We start from the raw sequence: 15,006 nt of genomic DNA, 5'->3' as shown, positions 1-15,006 counted from the left end.
ATTCCTATTCTGCTTATGACAGATGAAACTACTGTTAATCAGCTTGATATTACATATCCTCCAATGAAGCAAACCGATATACAAGTTACGATGTCGGGAACAGAAAACCAAGAATGTTCAAAGAAGGATTCTGAATCAGGGGTAAACCCATTCGAAACAGTTCAATATTCTGCAATTTTTCTAGACAAAAATTATGATACGCTGAAACACCTATTAGAAAATGTAAAATAACAAGTGAACGAATACCTTTCGCGATTACCTCTACCCAATGGCTTAAAAAAAAGATGAAGAAGAGGAAAGAAAAAATCGACATGGAAAAAATGAGAAAAAGAAGGCTAAAGATACCAAAAAGAACAGGAATGTCAGAAAGAAGACAACTAACAAAGCAACCTAAAACTAAACTAAATACACATGTGAAAAAGCACTGGAACAAACGACTATTAAGAATTTCTTGAGGGGCGTCGTGATATATGATAATCAAAACGATGGATCGAACGCCTTTCAAAAAAGTCGAGAAGATTAGAAGATCATATGTAGATTCTAGTAGAGGTTGATGAAGATATGACTGAAGAAAATTATGTACATTGTGAAAAGGAAAATCAAATCAACTTTCCGAGTACAAGAACAGTTATTAAAAAAATACACTGAGATTTTATCAAAAGCTGATAGCTCATCTGAAAAGATAGTTGAATATTATGTAGGGCTAGACGAGTAGAGAAAAATATTGAAAATGAGAAAAAATAACTCTTTTGCGAAAACAATCATTCAGAAGTCAATTTATAAAAGGAAATCTTCTTTTAGTTTCACAAGACAGAAAATACGCAACGGGTTATGTTACTAAAAACTTCAGTTGTCAAATTTCTGGAGTAAAATGTAATTCATGCGGACGTTTTTACTATGACTTATGCATTGAACGGTTAAATTTGCGGAAATGGAATTCTGCTAGATGTATTTGCTTGTCCAACTTGTTTAAGGAATAAAAATATTTAGGAACATACATTATAACCACCCACAAATAATATAAATGAAGAAAAGTTTCGTTTTGAAACTACCTACTTTTGAAAATATATTATATACCTCTTTTTCCAGAATAGTTTATTCTGAATAAAAAATAATACCAATTTAAATTTTTTGCTTGCTTGTATTCTGTGGTTAATAACTGGAAAATCGGGGGCCAATCGTTGAGTAAGTGTAATGAGTGTAAGAGTAATGACTGGTGTGTCGTATCCATAGAGCTGAATAATTGATTCTGCCCAACTTACTAACAACTAAGTAAAAATAACATAATTTTATATAATTCGGTAAAATAAAATGGGCCTTTAAATCTACTTATTAATTTGGAGGTCCATAACTAGGTGGTTCAACCCCTGTATAGTTCTTCTTTGAAAAGTTGAAGAAATGTGAGATTGAAACATATGCAAAAATGCTTTGGAATAATGAACTACTCAAAGTCAAGTGCAATTTTCTTGGTACTTCAAGCAATAAATCAACCATTAAATTCCAACGACTAATTCCCATGTCGGATTAGTGGAGCAGGTAATCAGTTCACCACCGCCGCTATGTTCGACCAGAAGATAATTTTTTTGTCCATTTAGTTAGTAACTTCTTCACGCTAGATACGAATAATTAGTTGTTATGGTTTATCCTCCTTCACTGTAGCTCCTGTATCCAATTAGACAAATGGAGTGGTATAGGATAAACAGATAATTAACTCCAACTTAATACATTATTCTATTATATAAAAATACATTGCTGCTTTTTTTATTAAATAACACAACCATTGACGTCGTTGAACATGTAAAATTCTTAGGGCTTGTTGTGGAAAATTTCTTGAAATAGAAATTACATATTGCAACCTTATCAAAAAAACTAACTTCCTCCTGAACAGTTTATTAAGCCCTTATTGAGTCGCATCTCCTTTACTCCTTTCCCGTCTGGGGTAGGTGTGGTGCGACTCAATCCGTTTTCCTAATTCGTAAGCATGCTTCTCCAATTTCAGAAAGGTCATTCCACGGTTATTCACTTAGGAACGCCGATCACGACCGTTACCTACCTACTCCACGTTTAGAATTAGTTTGGGAGTCAATATTTTACAATGCAAAAAAATGCACAATCTCTTGGCGATTGAAATCAAATCTATAACATCTTTTCCCGCATTCCGCGATAATTTGAGGGCATATTCACTGGAAAGTGTCTTTTACTTTGTAAACGACTTCTTTATTAATAATATTTAATTCCGGGCATACAGTATACTGGTTTAATTTGGCTATGGACTTATACACTAATTATCACCTACATTTTTGTTATTCATTGTGGTTAAGCAGTTGGATATTGAAATTTTATTTTATTTGTATCTTTATTTAATTATTTTCATGTTTGTTTTTCACATTTTACAAGCTTTTGTCTACGAATTGTAACAATTTTCTGACAAAAATCATTTCTGTGTCTCTCTCCCACATTTTGTTTGTATTATAAAAATTTATTGGAACCTGACCTCAGTACATCATGTATAAACTATTGGATGAACGATGGTTACGATTTAGTGACAGTTCGTTAGATTTCCACTGTAACTTTTCCATAGCGACGTTGTATTACTTTTTAGTTCAATTTTTCTGTAAATTCCGACTCTACATTTTATCATCTGCTCCGTATTATTGAATGTCAGTAACAGCCTAACGGATTTGCATATTTTTTATCACATATTTTATTTTTATATGAGAAACGTTCTGGTGAATACGTTTTGTTGGATCGTGGCCATTCTATATTATGAAAATAACAATAACTCATGACAAATAATATCATTTATAAATAGTTTTCCTTGTAGTGTTTTGATTTCCACCATTAAAACCTAAGAAAATCTTTTGTTTAGTAATAAAAAATGTCAAATAACTCTATTTTCTAGCTGATATCACACAGATTAGTCAGTGTGTTTTGTTGTTATTTTTGAATTACTAGGAATAACCGTGACCGATTCAAAAATTCTGAATCAGGGAGTAACTTCTGAGAGTTATTTTTTCAATCTTACTGATGTATTTATGAATTTTTGTGTGTAATTCAGGGAGTCATATAATCTGCGATCTAGAATATCTATTTTATCCCTTTTGTTTCCTAAGGTATCGTGGATGCTCAGTATTTACAGCTGATGTATGTATGATAAATTTCAGGTTGTGGGATGACTCTTGCTGCCAAATATCCCTAGTTCCCATTTCATATGCCCCCATAGTAGTCTACCACCCTTCGATTATATGTGGATTAGTAATATTCCGACAGGACTCCTGTAAGTATTCGTCTATCGTTCTTACTCAGGTTGATGCATTCAACAGATCTTCTTTCGTCATATTTTCTGATGAGTATCAATTTACCTTCTATAGTGTTTTCTCTATTCTTCTGTAGCCTATTCTATTAAAGGGTTTCTTTCGACGAAAGATTCATCTACCCCTACGTTACCTTTTCTCCACTTTCAAAAATATTTAGGAATATAACAATATTCTTTGTGCTCAGCTCATTTAACTTGTTCAGAACTCCTAAATGACCAGATTATAACTTATAACATTGTAGCTCAGAGCTTTAATGGTTGCTTGGTTATTGGACAACATAAGAATCTCCTGTTTTCGATAATTTATTTCTAATTTGAACTGGACAAACACTTTATTCAATAGCATATGACATGTGATCTCTGGATTATTCAAGGTGAACCAGACCTCGATAATTGAAGAAAACGATGAGCTTTAACGTTTTTTTTTCTAGTTATGCCCATTCCTGGAGCGCCATTCGTTAAGTTGTTCGGTAGTCATGAAGTCACGTCTAGTCTGCAGCAATAATACATGTGATTAATGTAGGGTTCGCAGCCACGTTGCTAAGCGTCTTTTTGGAATCTCTACCTGACGTTGTTTTTGCAAAAGATTCAGGTATTTTGGTATGCGTCTAGATGCTAGCATTTTCTTTTAGAAAGATAAGACCAATACTCAATATGGCCAGACGTTCACGTCTAATGGCTTTGGGCAATCTTATCAAAGTAAAAATTCTGGAATATGGCGATTAAGGGTGTTTCCACTATTTCTTTGTTGTGGAAATGAAAATTTTGGAACTAGTAGTATGTGATCGATTAATTAAATTGGAAACGATACGCTTTAAGTTAACCGCAACATTTATTAGTTCATTATTCGACTTTATTGATTTCTATTAATGAAAAACCAATCAATCTTAGCTACATTGTAGTTTTTCAAATCCTGTCTCCTTATTTCAAAACAGCGACACCATTTTGCTATATGTTGTCTGCATATTGCTTGATAAACTTCCACGATCTGAGTGTTGACATGTCATGCGGAAACATTTTTTTTCGTGTAAAAATAAAATCATACCTAACAGTATAACACGAATGAAATTTTTAAGTATCTCCCTATTTCAATCGTTTTGAGATCAGAAATATTACAATTAGAGACGTCTGACTTCACTCTGGTGAAAAAAACCCCTACACACAATAAAGTTTCTGATTTTTTCTGAATATCTCTCATATATAAGAGGATCATAAAATTTCATAGAGAAACTTCCCTTGGTCTATATAATAATAAATTCTTAGGATAACTACACCCCATGACTATTACTAAGGATGAGTAGTTTTCATAATTTGCTTGTATCCTATTTATCCTCTTACACTAATACATGTACTCTCTAAATATAATTATTTGACTTCACTTTACAGGCAGCCACAAATTCGTCCCGAGTAAATAGCAAACAATAATCCTACGCCCAAATGCGTATCATACTAAGTTACAATCAATGATAATCCAACATAATTGTACCCGGAATAAGGGATTATATTAAAACCTGAAAATTTTAAAAAATGATTGATATTGATGTTGATTACGCTGGGAGTTGATTGAATTGCTCCAAAGTTAGACCTGTGAGTTGTTTAATGCGGCTAATAACCACAAATTGATGTGTTGATAAATGGAAAAACTACTCACCCGAATAAGTGATCGCAGATCAATATTTGGATTATATAAAGCTCCTGAAACAAAGATAATATGGAATAATGAATCGCACAGAGATCAAAAAATAAAGCTGTTGTATTCATTCCTAAATTTTTGTACTAATAACTATTTTCCTCCCGTCAACTTGCAATGCGATCCAAGCAGCATAAAAATATTTTATAGAGCTCACTTTAAGCATATAAAACGATCTATAATCTGTACCCGCCCCTCTTCTTATTCTATCTTATCTGCGATTTGTATAAGCAAGCCATCTTTCTCATTAACTTCTAGGTTTCACCCGCGACAGACAAAAAACATACACGTACACGCGAGTAAAACTAAATAATCATAACTCAAGCCCTACAGGAATTCTTTTCTTTCTTTCCATCCATTTCTTTCTGTACTACATCTGTTTGTTCGAGTTACGTTGTCCTAGATCCTCCATATTTTGTACTTCCCATCTATTTTTTGGTTTCCCTGACAATCTTTCTTCCTTCGTTCTCCATTTTATAATTTTTCCTGTACTCTGCCGTTTTTCTATTCTTTTAATGTGTCCGTACCATTGTATTATTTTTGCTTTAATTGTACTCACTATATCCTTCATACGTCCTCTTTATTCACTATTTCCAACTTTCACTGAACCATGAACCCTTTCTCCTTTCATATATCCTTAGTTGTTCTTTGTCTATATTTGTTAGTCTCATAGTTTGAGCGGCGTATGTAACTACTGGTTTTATCGTCTTGTAGACTCTTAATAGGGTTGGTCGGCTCTTGCTCTGCATTACAAGTTTGTACTTATTATATGCCCTTTATCAATGTTCGTAAGTACTTGAAGGTGTCGAGTACTTCGAAGACTTTTGTTGTTTGTGAACTTCCTTTTTTTGTCTGATCTATTTCCAGTCTTCTTCTTTCTGCTTTTTCGGTCCCTTGCTATTAGAGTTAAATTATCAGCAATTGTTTTGATTTATTCATGATATTACATACTCTCATTATGCCTTCAACTGCAATATTAAACAATACCACTGAGAGTCCATCACCTTACCTTACCCCAGCATTTATTTCAACAAATTCCTCAGATGGTACCTTTTTCGTTATTACCTTTACCCTGGAATTTAGCATAGTCATTTTCACCAATCGTTAGAATTTTTGGGGTACTTATGGTTTCTCCATGTCCTTTATAATTGTCCTCCTTCTCAAACTGTCAAATGTTTTTTTGAAGTCGATGAATAGCATTTACATACTAATGTTGTGCTCATAGCTGTTTTAGATCACTTGTTTATAGTATGTATGGCATCTACTGTTGATCTTCCTTGTCTAAAACATTTTTGATATTCTTCTGTTTCTGGTTCAACTACCTTTCACAGTCTTTCATTTATAATTATTGTTAATATTTTGTATACCTTATACTAGGCAAACTAATACCTCTATAATTGTCACATATTTTGTAATCTCTTTCTTTTATTATTGATATAATTAATACAGTAGAAACTCTCTCGGCATTGTTTCTCTTTTCTACATTCTTTCTATGACTGAATATTTGGTATTTTATCTAATCAAAGTATTCAGATGAAAACCATTATATTCTCATTATTTTCATAGCAGTGGACAAATTCACACATACATATAATGAAATATAAATTGATGTTGGACAACATTTTTCTTGAAGGAAATTGCAAAACTCTCCAAAAAATCCATTTCAAAAACCTCCGTTTGCGCCGTTATATTGAGGCACCTATCGCAATAAAAAAAATATTCACTGGGGTATTGGAATATAATAATACAATGCATATTAATTTGATTCAATTTAAGTATCTTTCGGTCCTCTTCATAATAGAAACAGTACGTACAGACGTGAAGACAGATTAATTTTCTAGATACCTCGGGCGGAAATCGCTATTCTCAACGATAGACGGACTGTCCGCTCCCGGCGATGGAGTTCTCAATGAAAAAGATTAAAGGCATCGAGTGGTTAAAAAAATCATAGTTATATATTTTTAGACGTTATAAAATTATTTGCCGATTCATTTAACTCACAATAATAATGAGATTAAATAGAATTTGATCAGATATCACACAAAATCAAAAATTTCTAAAAATCAATTGAAAACATAATAATGTTAATTAAGGAATCTAACGAATTGTCAAAATCAGCTGATCCCCGTGCCACTGTGAGGTAAACAAATGCTTTTGCCGTAACTTTTTGTGATTTGTGGAGTTATTTGATCGATATTAGTCCTCATTATTTCCTGCTTTAGTGCAAAATTGTTAGGAAAAGAAGTCCCGGAAAATGACTGTCGGTTTCTTTCTATAATCTGAAATGCAAGTATATTGGAAACTTGTGGAAAATGAATAAGATTCTGACTAAAGCTCTTTGCACCTAATTAAAAGGGGTTAATCTATCTAAGCTTGTCCTTGTATCTTTCAGCTGCCACTGGGTTATCACTTCACATACTACTGTTTGCTAAACTCTCATCATTTAAACACAAAATTAGTACATGTATCTTGCATTCTGTAAATTGCTTGAAATCTTACTTGCAGACTAATTTAAAACAAAACTGCAAAAGTATTCGGTTTCAACTGTATTAATACCACTGAAATATATGTGAAATGTAGTTATGGAGTTCTCTTAACACTATGAAACTATGATTCAATACAAAACTCTCACTACCCAAAAAACCAAAAAAAAAGTAACACGGGTACATACGAAAAAAATAACTGTTCAACCCAATGCCGCGAGTTTGACGTAAATCAGCTGTTTTCTCAGATTTTTCAATTGAAAAACATTCATTAAATTTAAAAAATTTATTCTATGATTAGAAACAAATGGTGTACCAATCAACTACGACTGACGTCACTACATAGTAAACGCCCTATGCGGCTCTTGTTACATAGCAACAGTTTCTTTTTCTTGTAGTTCGTCCTTACTACTCTCAATAAGCTCAATTTTTTGTCTTCTGATTGAAAGAAGTTTAGTAATTCTACTGGTTATATATCATAATTTGATAACTCAATTAATATAAAACAAAGCCTAAAATAATTATTTTTCATAACTATAATTCCCATACTTTTTCATGAATTTTAAGTAAAAAGAGTTGAAAAAATTGAATATAAAAATTTATGCTTAAATCAAAATGATCTTCACATATATAAATTGAATCGAGTAGTCGAGTAGTTTTTTGGATGTTTTTTGCAAGTGAATAAATAGTTCTTGAGAAGTTTTTAGTCAAGGATACGTACACTGGGGAACTATACCCACTTATAAACTTTAAATGAGACAAAAACGAGTAAACAGTAAGAGCAGTAAAGAGTCCTGTTAACTATTTACCAGCTTACTATGTAATGACGTCAGCAAACCGCCTTATTGGTAATAAGCGAGAATTATGAACCAAAAATTTGAAATCCATATTTTAACTGTGATGATAAAATTTGTCTAACAATTTTATCAAGAAGGACAGGACAGTCCAAGATGGATTATCATGTGTGTACCTGTTAAAGAAGCCAACAATATTTTGGGAAAGTTTAATTATTCTCATTCCAGATAATAATTCAATTTCAAAATGGATGGGAATCGAAAAATCCATTGGATGCAGTAGAATATAAATATAAATATAAATATAAATATAAATATAAATATAAATATAAATATAAATATAAATATAAATATAAATATAAATATAAATATAAATATAAATATAAATATAAATATAAATATAAATATAAATATAAATATAAATATAAATATAAATATAAATATAAATATAAATATAAATATAAATATAAATATAAATATAAATATAAATATAAATATAAATATAAATATAAATATAAATATAAATATAAATATAAATATAAATATAAATATAAATATAAATATAAATATAAATATAAATATAAATATAAATATAAATATAAATATAAATATAAATATAAATATAAATATAAATATAAATATAAATATAAATATAAATATAAATATAAATATAAATATAAATATAAATATATATATAAATATAAATATAAATAATAAATAAATAAATAAATAAATAAATAAATAATAGGTGCACAAACTATGTTTTGCATGCCTTCTCAAGATCAAGAAATAAATAAAAATTAGAATTTATGTTCTCAGTTTAAGTGACCATGTTCGTACTCAAGCAAAAAACTCATATTAAGGGATAATGAATATATTAATAAAATCAGTACACAAAGAGAAAATAGTCATATTTAAACTATAACTTGTAGGTATTTACAAAACAAAAATAGTTTTGTTAATGATTGGACATATAGATTAACGAAGCTGCCTAATCTGACATGCATTTTGCGAAAAGTTGAGCATATCATAGAAAAATTATAACCATGAAACATTTTAAGAGCATCTTATTCTATTATTGTCAATCTTATAATATCACAATTACCACAAAGCAAAACAATTCGATGATAACCTCAAATACTAACAGAAAAGAAAATACACTAAAATCATGAAATTACCTGCAATTAACATTATAATATGATTATTATAAAAGAATTAGGTACCGCAGGAATAATACATTCAACTTAACAAAAAATATATTGATTATTAAATTGAAGCAGACAACTTGAGAAGTTCATTAAATTGTTTCTGCATCTGCAACTACGTCGAAGTTTCCAATTGTTCCTTTTATACATGAAATAATATGAATAATGTCCTTGTCTCAAAGTTTATAAAACTAAAGTTTTATCATATAGAAATGCATTGCTGCCTATTTTATTAAATAACACCATCATTGACGTCGTTGAATCTGTAAAATTCGTAGGGCTTATTGTGGATAATTCCTTAATTCCTTGAAAGAAGAGTTACATATTGCCGCCTTATCTAAAATGTTAAGTTCCTCCTGTTTTGCGCTGAAATCAGTTTCCAAGGAGCTGAACTTATTCACTTCCTTTCTTATTCAACTTTGAATCCGTTTGCCTAATTTGTAAGCACGCTTCTCAATTTCAGTAAGGTCCTTGCACGGCTATCCACTTAGGAACGCTATGCACGACCTTTACCTACCTACTACACTTTCAGAATTAGTTAAAGGCTCAATATTTTACAATGCAAAAAATGTACAATCACTTGCCAATTGAAATCAAATCGATATCATCTTTACTCGTATTCCGCAATGATTTGAGGGCACATTTACTGGAAACTGCCTTCTACTTTGTAAACGACTTTTTTAATGATAACATGCATGCTGCATACTGGTTTAATTTTTGCTACGGACTTTTATACGACTTATATACTAATTATTACCTATTACTATCAAAATATAATTTTATCACTCATTGTGGTTTTCTTCGGTATATTGATATTTTATGTCATTTGTATCTTAATTTGATAATTTTTTTGTTTGTTTTCTAGTTTTTACAAACTTTCGTTACAATTTTTTGACAAGCAAGCATTTCTTCCTCTCCCTCTCTCAGACTGTGTGTGTGTGTGTCTTCCATTAAAATATTGATTCAATGTACAAGTTACTCTTACTTTGTTTCTAAAAATAAATTATCTTCTCCTTCTTTTTTCAAATGGGTTAGAATCAAATAAACCGACACAATAAACATAATATGTATACAGTTAATTTGACCGCAAATCATTAAATCTTTGTTAGCTCAGTTGATCTATTTGTGCTGTAATTGAAGCATACATAGTAAATACAACTCAACTTTTTGCATTACAATTTAACCATTCACTTCCACTAGATATTTATGAAATAATCAACCAAAATTTAATGAAATTGATGGTTTCATTTAAGATGCGTATATCATTCTAATGAATTTATAGATAGTAGAAAAACAAATCAAGTAATTTCACCTACAACATAATCATCTATCGAGCCCAATTTCAATATTTCTACTTTGATGTTGGCAGCGCTTTATCGTCATATGTTGAGACAAATACTTGAAATTATTGAGAAATAAAACTGTTTTGTGTTCCAAAGTCCAAATTGTTTGTAAATACAATCTTGATAAAAGATACAGTGAATTATTTTCGGACTTTTTCTACCAATCTTTTTCTAATAATTGTGACTGGTGTGGAATTTTCCAAGTGGACATCCGTAGTTTATTTAAATCCTTGGAATAGAAAATAAATTGTAATAAACTGAATTGAAGTCATATATTTAATCTAGAAACATAAAATACTTATACTTTACTTTTATACTCTTGAAGAATTATGAAAAATATTAATCGCAAAACTAATAAACCGAGAGAGTTTTTTCTAATAACATATAATAATCATGAATAATAGAAAACATAATCATTCTAGAGCCAATTAGGTTATAAAATGTTTGAGAAGTTAAGTAGAAAAGTAAATGCTAAATAAATAAGAAATACTGATATCATCAATCATGGACTCATTATGTTTCTAGATCTAGAAATCTGAGTGGAAATCTAGGGATATAAGATAGAGAAACATGGATAACACGATTCCAAAGATATTAATACATACCCTTGCTTCAGAAAGGTCTAGTAGGCATTCATAAAGTTCTACAACAAACTTCCGAGAAGAGGGCTGAATCATTATGATGAATTGGCTTAATATAGTGAACTGATATTTTATTGCAACGACTATCAACATTATGGAAAGATGTGACATAAATGTTGATATAGTAGAGTAACAAAAAATGGAAAATCATTGAAATGTCAATAATAAAATTTCATATTATATTCTGATGTAGGGTCAAAGGAATCTTATAGAAAAATTGAAAGAAACAGCTCCGATATGAAGCTTGTTGAGGTATATTATCAGGAAAAATAAATATATGCCAATAAAAAATCAAAGGGAGAGTCTACATATGCTTTGTGATATTACTCATGACTGTTGGAATGACTAGATTCAAAACAACAGTTACAGAAATGCTCGAACTCCGAACAGCTGAGATAGGAAAAAGCAGACCATACTCTAATACTATACGGGACTACAAGACTAACAATGACAAAAAAGTATAAAAGGAAAACATTCATGTAGACTTCCGAAGAGATAGTACCAAGACAGGGCATCAGCATTCCATGAATGAGATCAAATACTAGCTATAAGAGTGGACATGTTCCGGAAAAAGAAGAGCAAGAATTAAACTTTTTCCATCACTGTCAAAAACCGATTAGAAACAGTTACTATTTTGGTGAAAAAATAGAAACCAAGTAAGAATTTGTAGACCTGATCCTTTGAAAACTAATACACCAAACAATTCCAAGATCATTACAGATCAATCTCAAAATCCGCGTATTGGAATATTGAAATATTTCAAAAATTGATTACTTCACAATTTAAAGAAAAAATATGAGTTGCATATTTCCAAAATAGTTCATATGCTTATACTTATTTAGTAAAGGCGCATTGTAGATTGAATAACGACTAGAAATGAACATATATTTATGACATTGTCCATAAATTACTGTACAATCATCAGATATTAAAATATACTCATGATAGTATTCCATGCAGAGTTAATAATTCATCGCCCTAAGTTGCTTAGATTGAAATGATGACATTTGCATGAGAAACATTAATTAGTACTCAAGAAAAAAATGAATATTCTGTTTATCATATTTGTAGCCGAATAAATACTTATATACGTTTAGGTATCGACAGAAGGTTACTTCTAAAACATTCTGACTTGATTATTTTTACATCACTAATTGCAATTTTTCAAGTTCTATCTCTATCTATGTAAAAAAATGGCAAGCAAGAAGTGAGCTTCAACCGGGATCTCAAAATGTTAAGTTGCCCCTTACCCCTTGTAGAGCCCAAAAATGTCCTTTTGCCCCCCTACTCATTAAACTTTGATTGATAAAAAACATTGTAAAGGCTATGGATAAAGAGAGTGTTGGATTCTAATACCTTAGAGAAGTATTTCCCGAGTTGAGTGATGCCAAATTAAAGGAAGGTAGTTTTAATCGGCCACAAATAGGAAAATTGATGGAATATGATAATTTTGCAAAAAAACTCACCAGACAGGAACTTAGAGCATCAAAGGCATCTGTTAGTTTAGTGAGGGGATTTTTGGGCAACAATATAGATCCAAACTACCAACGGTTAGTTGATGAACTTCTAGGCGCATCCAAATCCCTTAGTACTCGAATGTCATTAAAAACTCATTTCTTCAATTATCATCTGACATTTTTTCCCGGAAATTTGGGAGCTGTCAGTAATAAGCAGGGTGATATTAAAATAAAGGAAATTCGGTATTAAGGACGATGGGATTCGGTCATGATGGGTGATTACTGTTGGTTTTTTAAAAAAAGTGCAACCCTGATAAAAGGAAAAAGTAGAGCTAATTGATATTTGAAGTGATCTTTATTCAAACTTTTGTAGGCCTGATCTTTTGAAAACAATACACCAAAATAGTTCATATACTTATACTTATTTAGTAAAGGCGTACTGTAGATTGAATAACGACTAGAAATGAACATATATTTGTGACATTGTCTAGAAATTACAGTACAATCATTAGAGATTGAAATATACTCATGATAGTGTTCCATGCAGAGCTAATAATTCATCGCCCTAAGCTGCTTATACTGAAATGATGCATAAGAAACATTAATTAGTACTTAAGAAACAAAATGAATAATGTGTTTATCAATCTTGTAGCCCAATACATAATTATATACGTTTAGGTATCGACAGAAGGTTACTTCTAGCACATCCTAACTTTAATTTAATCATTTTTATATTACTAATTCCAAATTAAATCTCTCAGTAATCTTTATCGAAAATCTTGTAGTAATGTAATGTAAGTAATGCAACTAGACAGAAAACTATCTTATTTATTTAGTCGTAATTATGACAAAGTGCTTCATATCAATCGAATCAAGGTGAATGATCTATAAGAAAACTGTATACAATGTTATTGAATATATTTCCGCATGAAGACTATCATGGAGGTATAATTGAATATATTATGGTCAATTAGCACTAAGATATACCTCCATCGCTTGACAGTTTAATCTTAAGTCTTTTTCCATCAAACGTCTCACTCTCTTAATGTTTTCAAAAATAACTGAATAATTGTACAGCAATGTACATACTCCTAGCTCATGTAGAGCTTTTATCTCCAAATGCGCCCCACACCAGTTCAAAACTCTGTGATAGCAGCGAACCAAGTAAGAGCTTATTACTTGTTTGTTGTATTTAAAATGTAGTATCATCTCAAGCTCCTCTAGGCTCGTGGCATCAAAATTTACAGGGTGTCTCCTATAAACTTGTATGCCCAGTTCATAGCTAAAAGCTTTCAAATTTACTATTTAAAATGATAGAGATCAGCAAGTAAAAAAGCACAAAAGTTGTTTAAAACAACTACTGATTAATTGGTAAAAAATTTCTCCATTAATGAACCGAATATAACCATTCTGGATTGTAACTACGTGTCTCAATACGGATTTCCTATCTACAGCAAAACGTATTTTCGAATTATTGATTTAAATTTCATATTACCGTAGTGGTCACGTCCCTTGATAGTTCAAAAGTGATCTCGTCTAAAGTCGTTTTGCTCCTCATGCATATAAATGAGCACGCACTTGTGAAGACCGATCGACCCAACTGTAAATATCTATTGTTGTAGTTCCACGTCAAAACTTTATATTTATTTGACTTCATTTTTAGAGAATTCGCAAGAAAAAAGAAGCATCCGGCAAGATTATTCAAGAGCTCTAGGAGCAAAGATAGTTTTCGGTCATAAATAAACCGATTAAGTTGAAATCGAACGATATTTTCAATAATTTACTAGGGTTCTCCGGAAAGTTTCCTATTTAAACAAGGAATTTTTCTCATAATCATTTTTATTTCAACATAATCGCATTCACTGTAGACTTGGCAGGATTCGGGAGACGGTTTCTAAACACATGCGTTTGCAATTATTCTTTATTAACTAAAAAAATTACCGATGCAGATTCGATTAAGCAACGTTGCCAAAGTTTATTGTTAATTAAGGTGTTGCCGTATTGTTTTAGGAGATCTTAATATTTAAATTTAATTCCGAAGTGGCCAATAACTAAACAGTGGCCAATGACTATACCT

At 30.8% G+C, this 15,006-nt stretch overlaps 1 protein-coding gene across 6 annotated transcripts in view; it reads right to left on the bottom strand.

The window, feature by feature from the left end:
* The window catches only part of LOC130898025 (FMRFamide receptor), a 398,483-nt gene that overhangs the window by 221,289 nt on the left and 162,188 nt on the right, over positions 1 to 15,006 (bottom strand). For 3 of the 6 annotated variants that reach the window (XM_057807055.1, XM_057807053.1, XM_057807057.1), the window contains one exon: positions 4,968 to 5,011. The exons of the other annotated variants lie outside the window; for them this stretch is intronic. The gene's annotated coding sequence lies outside the window, so the exon portion shown is untranslated. The remainder of the gene's footprint in view (positions 1 to 4,967; positions 5,012 to 15,006) is intronic. 6 annotated transcript variants of the gene reach the window in all.

Source organism: Diorhabda carinulata, chromosome 9 (assembly GCF_026250575.1).
Source record: "Diorhabda carinulata isolate Delta chromosome 9, icDioCari1.1, whole genome shotgun sequence".
Taxonomy (NCBI): Eukaryota; Metazoa; Arthropoda; class Insecta; order Coleoptera; family Chrysomelidae; genus Diorhabda; species Diorhabda carinulata.
This window is presented reverse-complemented; position numbering and strand designations above follow the sequence as displayed.